Below are 15,662 nucleotides of genomic sequence, written 5' to 3'. Positions count from 1 at the left end.
TTTTTTGTGATTGTTATTTATTGTTATTTGCTTGCTTGTTTTTTTTAACGTATTTTAACTTTCACTGAGGAAATTTGAATAATATTCACCTAGCAAAATACCACAGATTCATTAATATTACATTAGTTTCTGCTACATATAATTATCTGGAAAAGCACAATGAAATGCTAAACCATATTTAAACATAAAGGACTAAGGATAGAAACAGACATATAATCTGAATCACCTGAGCAAGTTTAATCAGAGCCTTTTTTTTTTTTTGGAGTATTTTGTTCAGTTTATTCTTGGACAATTTTACGTGCAGATATTGCATTCTGCCAAACCCACTGAAAATAACAGATCTGGATCCCCTGGCTCCCGAGCCATAATGCAGTTATGGATGATGATAACTCCTCGTCCTGAAATTACACTTTTTAAAATCATTGCCTAGGTTATAGCCATTTGTGATATTATCAGAAAATTTGGAGGAAACCTGACCTTGGTTGCCAGGTAGTACTAGGAAAGTTGGAGTCCTTTGCAGGAATGTTAATCTCTGTAATAAAGTATCTAAGGAACAGATCCAGGTGTGTATTCAACAACAGCTGTGTTAGAGTTAAAATACAAAACACACAGAATACAAGTTGTGAATCTCAGCAATGAGTCAGAGGAGAGAGATGGAGAAGATAAGAGAAAGCCATTCCTTTTTTTTTTTTAAATTAAGAATAGAGGTAGTTCATGCAACTGCATTATACAGAAGAAGTGGCTTTAAAGAAAGAATTCAATTGACCAAATGATCAAAGAAAGCATACTTTTACTCGTCTAGTAACTAAATGGGACAAAGAGCTAAAAGATAAAAAGTTACAGAGGTTTGCTTCAGAACTAGCAGAGGCAGACAGGCCTAACAGAGCATCATGGAGGTCCCAAGCAAAGCAGAGGGCTGGGATTCTGGAAAGAAAATACATTTTATCTCACAGCATAATAATAGCTCATTCCCTTTGCCACCTTTTGGTTAATCAGCTTTCCTGAGGCATGGTCTCTTGGCTAGATGATTGGCAGGGCTAGCTTGACTAGATCTTTTGCTTTGAGTACAATGAGAAGATAGGCATTTACTCATGAGGAAATAACTTTTATTTTGGTGGTGCTGGTCTTTAATTCCAGCACTTGGGGAGGAAGTGGCCAGCCTGGTCTTCAGAGTAACAGCCAGGGATATTGCCTAGAGAAACCCTGTGTCAGAAAACAACAACAACAATAACAACAGCAGCAAGCAACAGTAAAATTTTTTTCTATACAACCTCCAGTAAAGTTCACCCTCTCTTTTTTTCCTTTTATTGGATATTCTTTATTTACATTTTTAAATGTTATCCCCCTTCTTGGTTTCCCCTCCAGAAACTCACTATCCCATCCCCCCTGCCCCTGCTTCTATGAGGTAACTCCCCAACCCATCCATCCACTCCCTCCCATCTTCCCGCACTGACCACTGACATTCCCGAACACTGGGGCATCAAACCTTGACAGGATCAATGGTCTCTCCTCCCATTGGTGTCCAACAAGGCCATCCTCTACTACATATGCATATGAAGCCATAGATCCACCACTGTGTACACTTTGGATGCTGGTTTAGTCCTGGGGAGCTCTGGGAAGTCTGGTTTTGTTGTTCTTTTGGGGTTGCAATCCTCGTCGGCTCTTGCAGTCCTTTTTCTAACTCCTCCACTGGGGACCCCGTTCTCTTTCTAACATAGACCTTAACAGAGTCCTAATTGTAAGACTACTGTGAAATCTATACCTTGGAAGAGGTAATCTTAACATAATTTATGTGATAATATAAAATGGCTGTAAAGCTATTACCTATTTCCAGTATAAGAACCCGGAGATGTATTTGCAATGGTCTTCATCAGAAGAGGTTAGTGCTTGGACTGCATTTTCAGTTATCACCATTAAATGTAGTCCCCTAGGAAAAGGTGTTCATCTAGGAAGAAATTAAAAATTATGATGTTAGCTCCTATAACCTGCATTACTGTCCTGCCAGGAAGAATGTGCCCATAGATGGCAATAATTGTATGAATACCTATGGGAATAATCAAATGTTCTACTGATTGAATTTGAGGCTTGCTGCGCAGAAAGGATTTCATACCTAATACTTGTAAACAAATTCAAAGCCCAAAGCTGGGAAATTGTATGTTCTTCTGGAGATACTACTGATGGTCCTTTTGTCTCTTCTATTGTTTTTTATTTGTTCATTTGTGAAAAAAAGCATTCTGTAAAAGTGTTCTCTAAATAAAATTTTGTACTGCTTCCAACCTTGCTTAAGAGAGGTTCTTTCTGCAGAAAATAGTAAAGAACATATTGTTCCAAGTGCTGAGAATAAGCAACTCTGGTTTATATGCAATAACTATATGAATCCCACCTTCCCGTAAGGAAACATCATGGAATTGAATGTAGAAAAAGAGCCAGAGGATAGAGAAGAGTATGACAAAAGCCTGGTCTCTGGATGTGACATGGTTACTGCATGAGCTCAATTCTTATGTGATTATCTTTTCAAAACTCAGCAAGTGAAAATTACCACCATTAAAAGGGGAAAGATTCCTGAAGTCCCACATCTGGCTGAGGAGTTATGGGAAGTTGTTAGTTGATGAAGGATGAAGGTACTCCTATTGGGGTACCCAGTAGTAGATTTCACATGTTCTTTAGGATAAGTTTACACCAAGGCATATATGTAAAGCAGGAATTAGACTCAGTGGAATACTTTCAATCACAGGAGAAAAAGAGGGAAATGGAGTTTAGGGAATGTAGTAGGGTAAAGGAGGAGTTTGATTACTGTAGGGATGGGTACAAGAAAAATTGTTTGTATGCATTATGAAATTTTCAAAATACAGAACAGACTGCCACCTCTGCACACTTTGGCCCACATCCCTTGTCCAAGGGGAAACTGCACAGTGCCTCTAGATAGAAGGATATAGGAACAGACAGCCACTGGTACCTGTGGTTCTGGTCTGTGCCCAGGACTGAACTGATCATGCCAAATGGCTCCCTGCACCCAAATCCCGTTGGGAGAGAACTGGTACCTCAGAAGTGTGGATACTCCTGAGAAGTCAGAGGAGAATTTTGCAAAACTTTTGTAAAGCAAAAGACACTATCATTAGGCCCAAACCTCAACCAACAGATTGAGAAAAGATCTTTACCATTCCTCAATCTGATAGAGAGCTAATATCCGAAATATACAAAGAACTCAAGAAGTTAGACTCCAGAGAGCCAAATCACCCTATTAAAAATAGGGTACAGAGATAAACAAAACATTCTCAGCTTAGGGTTATAGAATGGTCAAAAAGCACCTAAAGAAATGCTCAACGTCTTTAGTCATCAGGGAAATGCAAATCAAAACAAAACTGAGATTCCACCTCACAACAGTCAGAATTGCTAAGATAAAAAGCTCAGGTGACAGCAGATGTTGGAGAGAATGTGGAGAAAGAGGAACACTCCTCTATTGTTCGTGGGATTGCAAAATGGTACAGCCATTCTGGAAATCTGTCTGGAGGTTCCTCAGAAAATTGGACATTACACTACCTGTGGACCCAGCTCTACCTCTCTTGGACATATACCTAAAAGCTGTTCCCACATCCAACAAAGACATGTGCTCCACTATGTTCATAGCAGCCTTATTTACAATAGCCAGAAGCTGGAAAGAACCCAAATGTAATTCAACAGAGGAATGGATTCAAAAAATGTGGTACATCTACACAATGGAGTACTACTCAGCTATCAAAAACAATGACTTCATGAAATTCATAGACAAATGGAATGAACTAGAAAGTATCATCCTGAGTGAGGTTACTCATTGGTATGCACTTGGTACGCACTCATTGATAATTGGATATTAGCCAAAAAGTTCAAATTACCCAAGATGCAATCTACAGACCACAGGAATCTCAAGAAGAAGAATGACCAAAATGCGGATGTTCCCACTGATTCTTAAAAGGGAAAAAAATATCCATAGGAGGGGATATGGAAGCAAAGTTTAGAGCAGTGACTCAAGGAACGGCCATTCAGAGCTTGACACACATGTGGCATATATAAATATCAAAACTAGATAAGATTGATGAAGCTAAAAAATGCATGCGGAAAGGGACTGGATGTAGATCTCTCCTGAGAGACACATCCAGAATATGTCTAATTCAGGGGTCAATGCTAGCAGCAAACCACCCAACTGAGATAAGGACTCCCTTGGGGGGAATTAGAGGAAGTATTGAAAGAGTTGAAGGAGCCTGCAACTCTACAAAAACAACAATGCCAACCAACCAGAGCTTCCAGGGTCTAAACCACTACCAAAAGACTACACATGGACTGACCCAGGGCTCCAACTGCATGTGTAGCAGAGAATAGCCTTGTTGGGGCACCAGTGGAAGGGAAAGCCCTTGGTCTTGCCAAGGTTGGACACACAGTGTAGGGGAATGTGGGGGAGGATAATAAGGGGGATGTATAGGGGAAATACCCATATGGGGGAGGGGGAGGGGAGGGAATGTGGCCTTATGGACAGGAAACTGGGAAGGTGAATAACCTTTGAAATGTAAGTAAAGAAATATATAAGAAAATTTTTTTTAAAAAAATGACAAAAAGTACAGAACGAAATAAATAAAAAGAAACAGGACTTTCTTCTGGTATTTCTGAAGCAGCTATCAGTTACATCTCTACAACTTTTGCTCCCATGGCCTATGACCAAAGCTGCCTATCCAATATCTTTCTCTGCTTCTATCATATATACTTTATGTTTTTTATTGGATACTTTATGATTTACATTTCAAATGTTCTCCATTTTCCCCAGTCTCACATCTCTCCTCCTCCTCTTCCTGCTTCTATGAAAATGCTCTGACTCCCACTCATCCATTCCCAACTCAACACGGGGGAAAGGAGCATTCATGGGATGAATGGCTGCTCCTTCTAATAATTCCAGACAATGATATTCTCTACTACATATGCAGTTGGAGCCATGGGTTGTTGGTTTAGTCCCAAAGTGCTCTAGGGGAGGGGTTTACTGCTATTCTTCCTATGGAGTTGCAAACTACTTCAGCTTCTTCAGTCCTTTCTCTAACTTCTCCATTGGGGTCCCCATGCTCGGTCTGATGGTTAGCTGCAAGCATTATCATCTGTATCATCAAGGCTCTGGGAAAACCTCTCAGGAGACCTTCATATCAGGCTCCTGTCAGCAAGCATTTCTTGGCATCATCAATAATGATTAGTTTTGTTGGTTGCATATGGAAGGAATCCCTAGGTGAGGCAGTCTGTGGATTGCCTTTCCTTCAGTCTCTGCTTAACTTTTTGTCCCTGTATTTCCTCCCATGAGTATTCGGTTCCCCACTTCTAAGAAGGACTGAAGCACTCAAATTTTGGTCTTTTTTCTTCTTGAGCTCATAAGGTGTGGGATTTTTTTTTCTTTTCTATACCAAGATTTTGGGGGTTGGGGATTTAGCTCAGTGGTAGAATGCTTGCCTAGCAAACACAAGGCCCTGGGTTCGGTCCCCAGCTCCGAAGGAAAAAAAAAAAAAGAAAAAAAAAAAGAAAGATTTTGGGCGTCTGTCCACTTATCAGTTAGTGCATACCATGCCTGTTCTTTTGTGTTAGGGTCACCTCACTGAAGATGATATTTTCTAGTTCCATCCGTTTGTGTAAGAATTTCATTTAGTCATTGTTTTAATACCCGAGAAGTACCCTGTTTTGTGAATGTACCACATTTTCTGTATCCATTCCTGTGTTGAAGGAAATCATGGTTCTGTCCAGCTTCTGGCTATTATAAATAAGGCTGCTATGAACATACTGGAGCATGTGACCTTTTTATATGTTGGAGCATCTTTTGGGTATATGCCCAGAAGTGGTATCGCTAGTTCCTCAGGTATCGCTATGTCCAGTTTTCTATGGAACTGGCAAACTGATTTCCCAAGTCATTGTAGCAGTTTGAAATCCCATGAAAAACGGAGGAGTAGTCCTCTTTCTCCACATCCTTGCCAGAACCTTCTGTCACCTGAGTTTTTGATCTTAGCCATTGTAACTGGCATAAGGTGGAATCTCAAAGCTGTTTTGATTTGCATTTCTCTGATGACTAAGGATGTTGAACATTTCTGTAGTTGCTTCTGCACCATTCAATATTCCTCAGTTGAGAATTCATTGTTTTGAGCTGTTCCCCATTTTTAATAGGATTATTTAGTTCTCTGGAGTCTAACTTGAGTTCTTTTTATATATTAGATATTAACTCTCTATCAGATGTAGGATTGGTAAACATAAGTTCCCAATCTGTAGGTTACAGGTTTGTCCTAAAGACAGTGTCCATTGCCTTATAGAAGCTTTGCAGTTTTATGATGTCCCTTTTTTCAATTCTTGATCTTACAGCATAATCATTGGTGTTCTGTTCAGGAAATTCTCACCAGTGTTATTGGACGCTATGCCCTACTATATTTCTATTAGTGCCCGTGTCTCTGGTTTTATGTGGAGGTCCTTGATAAACTTGGATTTGAGTTTTTTTCAAGGAGATAAGAATGGATTGATTGCATTCTTCTACAGGCTGACCTCTAGGTGAACCTGAACCATTTGTTGAAAATGCTGCCTCTTTTCAACTGGAAGATTTTAGCTCCTTTGTCAAAGATCAAGTGATCATATGGGTTCATTTCCTGTCTTCAAATTTATTCCATTGTTCTACCTACCTATCTTAGTACCAACATCATACAATTTTTTTTATCATGATTACTCTGCAATATACCTTGAGGTCAAGAATATTGACTCCCCCAGAAGTAATTTTTTTTATTGTTGAGAATAGTTTTTGCTATCTTGGGTTTTTGTTATTTCAAATGAATTTGCAAATTGATTTTTCTAACTCTATGAAGAATTGATTTGCAATTTTGATGGTGATTGCATTGAATCTGTAGATTGCTTTTGGCAACTGGATATTTTTACAATATCAATCCTGTCAATCCATAAGCATGGGAAAATTTTCCATTTTATAAAATACATTTTTTCTATTTATTTCTTCAGAGACTTGAGGTTTTTGTCATACTGATCAATCACTTGCTTGGTTAGAATAACACCTATGTAGTGTATATTATTTGGGACTCTTGTGAAGGTTGTCATTTGCCTAATTTCTAAAATTTCTAAAATGTCTAAAAGAACAAAAATGCCTGCCCAGGTTAATATATCCAGCAAATTTCTCAACATATATGAGAATTATTCCACAAAGATATTCCATGAGAAAACCAAATTTACATTGTATCTTTCTACAAAACCAGTCCTACAAATCAAACAACACAAGGAGTAAAACTACACCCTAGAAAAAGCAAGAAAATAAGGAATATAGAATGGCTGAGACATTCCTAAAGTACTGTTCAACATCCTTTGTCATCAGGGAGTTGCAAATCAAAACAACCCTGAGATTCCACCTCACCCAGTCAGAATGGCTAGGATCATAAACTCAGGTGACAGCAGAGGCTGGCAAGGATGTGGAGAAAGATGATCACTGCTCTATTGTTATTAGGATTACAAACTAGTGCAGCATTCTGGGAAACAGTCTGGAGGTTTATCAGAAAATTAGACATAGTACTACCTGAGAACACAGCTATACCACTACTGGGCATATATTCAAAAGATGCTCCAACATATAATAAGGATACTTGCTCCACTATATTAATAGCAGCCTTATTTATAATAGCCAGAAGCTAGGAAAAATCAAGTTGTTCCTCAACAGAGGAATGGATACAGAAAACTTGGTATATTTACACAATATAGTACAACTCAGATATTAAAAACAATGACTTCATGAAATTCTTAGGCAAATGGATGGAACTATAAAATACCATCCTGAGTGAGGTAACCCAATCACAAAAACAACAACAACAACAAAAACACACAAAGTATGCATTTACTGATAAGTGTGTAGTAGCCCAAAATACATTTCCAGACCACTTGAAGCTCAAGAAGAAGGATAACAAAAATGTGGATGCTTCTGTCCTTCATTGAAGGGGGAACAAAAAATATTCATACAAGAAAATAGAGAGACATACCTTGGAGCAAACACTAATGTAAAGGCCATCCAGAGACTGTCCCATCTGGGAATCCACCCCATATATATATATATATAGCCACAAAACATATTACTGATGCCAAGAAGTGCATGCTTACAGGAGCCTGATATAGCTGTCTCCTGATAGGCTTGGCCAGAACATGACAAATACATAGGTGCATGCTCACAGCCAACCATTGAACTGAGTGCAGGGTCCTCTATGGAGGACTAAGAGAAAGGATTAAAGTAATTAAAAGGGTTTGCAACCCTATAAGTACAACAATACCAACCAACCAGAGCTCTCAGGGACTAAACCAGCATCCAAAGAGTGCTCATGGACTGACCCATGGCTTTAGATGCCTGTGTAACAGAGGATGGTCTTTTTGGGCACCAACAGGAAGAGAAGCCCTTGGTCCCACCAAGGCTGGATGCCACATTGTAGTGGAATATCAAGACATGGAGCCTAGAAGGGGTGGGTAGATGTGTGGGTGACATCTTCATAGAAAAGGGGGATGGCATGGAGGGCTTATGGATGGAAAACTGAGAAGGCATATTTTAAATGTAAATTAAAAATATAAAAAAGAGTAAAAGAAATAGAAGAGAGTGAAGACTGCCAGATCAAAGGACCAGAAACTCATAGAAGAAAACATCCCCACCATAAAAAAAAAAGGTGGTCATAAATGTACAAGAAGCCAACAAAACACCTATTAGATTATACCAGAAAATAAAATCCGGTTGTCACCTAATAATCAAAATACTAAATGCTCAAAAAGAAGAAAGAATATTAAAATATGTGAGAGAAAATGGCCCAGGGCCAAATAAAGGCAGACCTATCAGAATTACACGAGACTTTTCGAGAGAGACCCTACAAGCCAGAATATCCTGGAGAGAGCTCATGCAGACCTAAGAGAACACAAATGTCAGCACTAGCTACTATACCCTGCAAAACTCCTCATTATCCAATAGATTTCAGGACAAAAACAAATTTAACCTATATGTATCTACCAATTATACCTACAGAGAATTCTATAAGGAAAATTCCACACAAAGAGAATACCCACACCAAAGAAAAAAATACGAAATTAATTGTCTTGTATCAACCAAAATGCTTTAGTGTGGAATTATACCAGACCTTCAAAGAAGAGGTACCACCAATCTTCCTCAAATTAGTCAAATGGAAATGGAATAACACTACTGAATTTATTCTATGAAGCCATAACTACTCTGGTATGAAAACCAAAGACCCAACAAAGAAGAACTTCAGACCAATTTGCCTTATGAATATTGATGAAAAATATTCAATCAAATCCTCACAAATGAAATCCAAGACCACATGAAAAAGATCTTTCACCATGATCATTTAGGCTTCAACCCAGGGATATAAGGTTCATTAAATATACAAAAATGCACTATTGTAATCCACTATATAAACAAACTAAAGAAAAAAATCGCATGATCATCTTATTAGATGCTGAAAAAGCATTTGACAAAATAAACACCCCTTCATGCTAAAAGTATTGATGAGATCAGGAATTAAGGCTCATACTTAAACATAATAAAAGCCATATACAGTCAACCAACAGCCATTATCAAATTAAATGGAAAGATCCTTGAATGGATCCTACAAATATTAGGGACAAGGAAAGACTCTCTAATCTCTCCATCCAATATAATACTAGAAATTCTAGCTAGAGAAATAAGAAAACAAAAGGAGATCCAGAGGATACAAGTTGGCAAAGAAGAAGTCAAGGTATCACTAATTGTATATGATATGGTAATATACATAGGCAACCCAAAAAAAAAATATCAAAGATAACTTCTAACAGCTATTAAATAGCTTCAGCAAAATGGTTAAACATAAAGTTAACAGGAAAAAAAAAAGTAAAAAACCCGTAGTCTTCCTTTATACAAATGATAAATGGGCTGAGAAACAACAGGAGGAAACAACACCCTTAAAAATAGTCACAAATTATATAAAATATCTTGGTATAACTTTAACTAAACCAGTGAAAGATCTATATGATTAGAACTTCAAGTTTCTCAAGAAACAAATCAAAGACCTCAGAAAATGGACGCTCATGGATTGGTAGGATTAACATAGTACAAATAGCCATCTCATCAAATGCAATCTACAGGTTCAATGCTATTCCCATCAAACTCCCAACACAATTCTTCAAAGATACAGAAAAAGCAATTCTCATATTCATCTAGAAAGGAAAAAAATAGAGAAAACAATTCTTAATAATAAAGTATAAGCTAGGGGAATCATCATCCCTGACCTCAAGAGCTACTACAGAGCAATAGTGGTAAAAATCACAAGGTAGTGGTACAGACACAGACAGGTAGATCAATGAAATAGAATTGAAGAACTAGAAATACAATCACACACTTCTGAACACTTGATCATTAACAAAAAATCCAAAAATATGCAATATAAAAACAAAGCATTTTCAATAAACGGTGCTTGTCTAATGGATTGTCCATATTTAGAAAAATGAAAATTGATTCATATTTGTCACCTTGGACAAAACTCAAGTCCAAGTGGATCAACATAGAACTAGATACACTGAGTCTAATAGAAGAGAAATTGTGAAAGAGACTAGAACTCATTTGCAAGTAGAGAAAGTTCCTACACAGAACTCCAATGGCTCAGGTCCTAAAATCAAGAATTGATAAATCGGACTTCAAGATACTGAAAAGCTTCTATAAGGCAAAGAATATAGGCAATAGCACTAATCTGTCCTACAGATTGGGAACAATCTTCATTTAATCCACATTCAATAGAGGGCTAATATCCGAAACATAAAGACAACTCAAGAAACTAACAAAATAATAAAACAAAACAAAACAAAACAATGTTCAAAGTCTTTAGTCATCAGAGAAATGGAAATAAAAAAGAACTTGCCATTCCACCATATCCCAATCAAAATAGCTAAGATTAAATAATGAGGAGACAACATATGTTGGAGATAATATAGAGAAAGAAGAACAGTCCTTCATTGTTGGTGGGATTGCAAAGTGGCATGACTGCTCTGGAAATCAATCTGGAGGTTCCTCAGAAAATTGGAAATAGATCTACCTAAACACCCAGCTATACTACCACTATTGGGTATACACCCAATATGTGCCGTACATTACTATATATGTGTGATCCCTAGAGACTGTATCTGTGATAGCCAGAAGCTGGAAACCACCCAGGTGTTCCACAATGGAAGAATGGGTACAGAAAACATTGTTCATTTACCTAATGGAATACTATTCAACTATTAAGAAAGAGACTTTCATGAGTTTTGCAGGAAAATGGATGGAAATAGAAAATATCCGGAGTGAGATAACTCAAACCCAAAAGGACATAAATGGTATTTACTCACCGATAAATGGATATTAGCCAAACAAGTACAGAATGCCTGATATAATACGGAGAACCCATGGTTAACAAGCAGAAGGGCCCAAGTAAAGATATTTCAATCCCACTTGAGAGTGAGAAGAAAGCATTCACAGGAGGCAGAGGAAAGTAGGGAGCTCCTGGGAGATAGAAGGGGAAGGTGAATCGGAGAATGTGATCAGGTATTAGGGAAGACAGGAGAGAAGGCCTGAGGACCAGCAGAATGAACAGAAATATGTGTTCTCTGGGTGTGGGAGTTGGAGGGACCCTCTAGAATGTACCAAGAGGTTAGAGACTCTCGGGATTCAAAGGGAGGGACCTTAGATGAAATGTCCACCAGTGGGGAGAGGGAACTTATAGAGTCTACCTCCAGTCAAAAGACAGGTCATTAGGTAGAAGAATGGGGTTGCCATCCCACAGTTAAAAACACTGACCCAGAATTGTTCCTTTGTAAAAGAACTGCAGGGAAAAAAATGTAGAAGATACTGAGGGAGTATCATTACATTTTTGAAAATTTACATTAAAAAAATTGGGATGTTACAGGGAAAAAAAGAATTAATTCATAAACACATAAGGCCTACTAAAATTAATTCAACAATGTATAATTGACTTATATAGGGAGACACATATGAAATTATATGTGCAGTTTTACCTCTGGTGATTCATATACTCAAACAATCCTATATTTTGTGGCTCATATATCTGATTCCAGAAGCAGCTAGCTAATAGTTGTTATCAATTAAGATATAACTTACTCAGAATAAGGGAGAATTAGAGTGAAATGTAATTCTTTTAATGTTTCTGTTATAGTTACATGTATGTGTATTATGTATATGTCTATGTATGTATAAGTACAAACTAAAATATTTTGGATGTATAATTTATAGTGACTATATAGTAATAATGTATACATATGTATACATAAGTAAGTGTCGGTCTGTTGATCATCTCTACATATTCATGAATATGTTCAAGTACATATGTGTTTATATATGTATGTATGTATGTATGTATGTATGTGCTAACTTCTGACATCAACAGTATACTATAAGCTCATGAGAACATTGACTGGGTTAGCTGTTTAGGAACTAATGGTTTCATTGTTGATACCAGATGAATACCCAGTCTATTGCAACTTCAGTGAGTGAATAAATTGCCTAATCAATTTATTTTCTTTATTACTGAAACAATATATATGTGTGTGTACATTCATGTACACACTTGCACACATATGTTTGTGTGTGCATATGTACAAGAGGGTTTTGAGGACATTGACCACCTCTAAATGCTTTAACATTAATGAGGGAATAAAAGAGATGGCAGACATTTTTTTTCCATTTGGCAAATGTTTGGATCCTACATAGAACTTTGAATACTTGTTTTTGCATTTCCTGACTCCACTTTCATTCTAAACTTTTATTCAATATATTTTTCCCTCACAGTATCTGATAAATCTAAAGGTATTCCATCTCAAAGGACAGAAAACAATCTCAAATTGGATTAAAAATTAATGAAATATTTTACAACTACATTTTACCAAACCATTTGAAAGTTGCATCCAAGCAGCTCGATAATTTTAAAACCTCTCTTCCCATCCCAGTCAATGAAAGGCCATGAAAAAGTTCTAATTTTATGATCCAGAAAGTCACATGCAAAGGAGAGAAATTAGGTTATAAAAAGAAGATACGGTGTAACTGGCATAATGGCCTGTAATCTGCTAAGTACAGCTGTTTCAACATGTGCTATGATTGTGGAGCAGAACAAACATGTTAGGCTTTGTCGTTAATTTAATACCTTATAAACAATTGGACTAATTTAGACAAGGCTAATGGATCAGTGCAAATGACACTCATGTAAAAGGTCGATGAATATGCAATGCAAATTGAACAGAAATTCTAAGCTTAAACAAGTGGCCAATTTTAAAATCTCTAGAATAAAAAGACTACTTTAATATTCCATTGGGATTTAAAGTTATTCCCATCATAAATAACACTATACTTTTAAATAAAGGTAATCACTCTTCTGGTGTGTTCCTGCCATTTCCACCAAAATAAAACCATGTCGTAGAATATTCTATCTCAATAACACATATTTTTATAGAAAATGTACCACATTTCTCCTTTGAAGCTATCAGATCTAATGATCTCATATTTTTTTCTTTTCTTAATGAAAGAATATACCCAAGTTATTTTAGTGTGTCTGGGCAGAATGACAATGATGGCTAATTTATTAGTAATGAACAGCAGTATTTTGAAAATTATGCACTAGAAATCATAAGATTTTCTTCAATTCATGTACAATATCCATATGACTTCAAAGTAATAATAAATAACAAAGCTAGATTATGTGTAGAGAATTTCACTGATTTTAACAAGAATGGTTTTAGGGGCTGGAGAGACGGCTCAGAGGTTAAGAGCATTGACTGCTCTTCCAGAGGTCCTGAGTTCAATTCCCAGCAACCACATGGTGGCTCACAACCATCTGTATTGAGATCCGATGCATGTAGGCAGAAAGCTATATGTTGTATACATAATAAATAAATATTTAAAAAAAAGAATGGTTTTAGAGTAATGTAGGTGGAATGTAGATAATAAAGATGTGGAATGGTTCAACAAGCTTTGATATTACAAATCTAAGCAAAACATTAATTCGATGGAAACAGTTGTTGATAAATATGTGTAGATCATTAGCAGACATATTTGAGCCACATGAATAGAGAGAGAGAGAGAGAGAGAGAGAGAGAGAGAGAGAGAGAGAGAGAGAGAGAGAGAGAGAGAAGTGCTAAAAGAGAAAAACGTCTCAGGACAAATTGATGAAGAACAACTGCACATCTATTTATATTGGAGAAAGGCAGTTTGTTTGGTTTGGTACAGCAGAAACAAACCTTGTAGTCTCACAGAAAGCAGAAGGAAGTATCCTGAACAAAAGGCGCAGATGTTTACAGCTCTATTGAAGATAGAGTACAGCACTGCTCACTAGGTAAGGGCAAGTTACAGTGAGTTGTTAGGGGAGAAGCATAATCAAAGTCTATGTGGTGGTTTGAAAGAAAATGGCTTTCATAGTCTCATAGGGAGGGAGATTATTTAGAGGTTTGACATTGTTAGAACGGCTGTGGTCTTGTTGGAAGAAATGTACCACAAGTATTTGTTTGCACATCAAATGCTGTCCTCCTACTCCATGTTCCTGCCTCACAGAATTCCAACCCTACCCCCACCCCACCCCCACCTATCCTTTTTCCTTTTCTTCTGAGAGTCATCACACTGGCACCTTGAGTCTCTGTAGGATTAGGTACATCCTCTCCCACTGTGGCTGAAAAAGGAAACCCTGCTAGGGAACAGGGTTACTGCTTTCAGGACAGCTTCAGTTGCTGGTATCTGGAGACTGAGCTGTGTGTCTGCTACTTATGTGCCAGGGGACTCAGTATAACCCAAGTATGCTCTTTAGTTGGTCGCCAGGGTCCTACCTCAACACAAATCAGGGGTCTTCAACAACAACGGATACCTGATAGGCAAATAAGAAAACATATCAAGTAAGGAAACAGATAGCCTTGTTCATTTATGTGAGAGCTTTTTGAACTCGAGAGTCCGAATGCCCATATAAAGTCTTTTATTGAAATCATACAAGGAAATTGGGTTACAAAGTTCATAGGGTATGGGGAAATGCTCCTCTATTTTCCTGTGCCAACATTTTCTTGTAATACAGAGTAGTGCAGATTTAGAACAGAAAAAAGGAGAACTATAAAATCTCAAACATAAAAGTTTTGTAGCAGGCACAATTCTTTTTACATAGCACAACCAGTCTCTCATGAGAATGGGGCAGAAGTATTGTGGTTACAAATTCAGTATCTTTCAGTCATGTGTGAGACAGTATGGTTTCACAAACAGGCAAACATGAGGTCATACTGCTAACCTTGCAGTCTTCAGAATCCCATCTGACTATAAAAACTTCCTCACTTAACCTGTATAGAGAATTTCTAAGGGGCTGCCACCATCGTCCCAGAACCCATGCTGACTTTCTGGGAAATATCTGTATGCCATTCCATCCTCAATTTTGTAATAAAAATGTCCTGTTTTACTATACAGAATTGAGACTAAGAGTGGGGAAACCGCTGAAGACTTACTCATTTCTGCCTGTGGCTCTAGGTTACTTTCATTTCCACCTCAAGCAAGTGAACAGAACATATATTTCTCTTGAATTCATGGACAGCTTTCACTTTAATATTTTTGGTAACATCCCATTCTGGATATCAAGCCGGTTCCTACT

Source organism: Rattus rattus, chromosome 4 (assembly GCF_011064425.1).
Source record: "Rattus rattus isolate New Zealand chromosome 4, Rrattus_CSIRO_v1, whole genome shotgun sequence".
Taxonomy (NCBI): Eukaryota; Metazoa; Chordata; class Mammalia; order Rodentia; family Muridae; genus Rattus; species Rattus rattus.
This window is presented reverse-complemented; position numbering follows the sequence as displayed.